The sequence below is a fragment of the Plutella xylostella genome, chromosome 29 (genome assembly GCF_932276165.1).
Source record: "Plutella xylostella chromosome 29, ilPluXylo3.1, whole genome shotgun sequence".
NCBI classification, from domain to species: Eukaryota; Metazoa; Arthropoda; class Insecta; order Lepidoptera; family Plutellidae; genus Plutella; species Plutella xylostella.
The window spans coordinates 1805979-1806356 of record NC_064009.1 but is presented as its reverse complement, the minus strand read 5'-3'; positions in this window follow the sequence as shown (position 1 = coordinate 1806356).

The following is a 378-nucleotide window of genomic DNA, read 5'->3' as shown; positions in this document are numbered from 1 at the left end:
TAATGTAATAAAAAAATTAATGTAATGTAAATGAATATTAAATTAATGTAAGTTTGTTCGAAGGATGTAGGTGTAGTAGAGTTTCGCTGAAAAAATATTTTATATATAACCAAGTACTTCTATGCGAGTCTTAAGTACCACAAAAATACTTATTGCTAGTGTGTTACCATATTTTTATTTGTTAAAGGCGAATTATGTACTTTAGTTAAAAAATTCAGTAAAAAGTAAAAGTAGAAAAAAAATTGTACTTATATTTTTTTTGTACTATGAAAATGAATATTTTCTTAATCGAATGTACCAACTTACTATCTACTTTCATGTACTTAGGTACATGGAAGTCTACTTATATCTGGAAGTGTGCTAATAATATAAAAAATA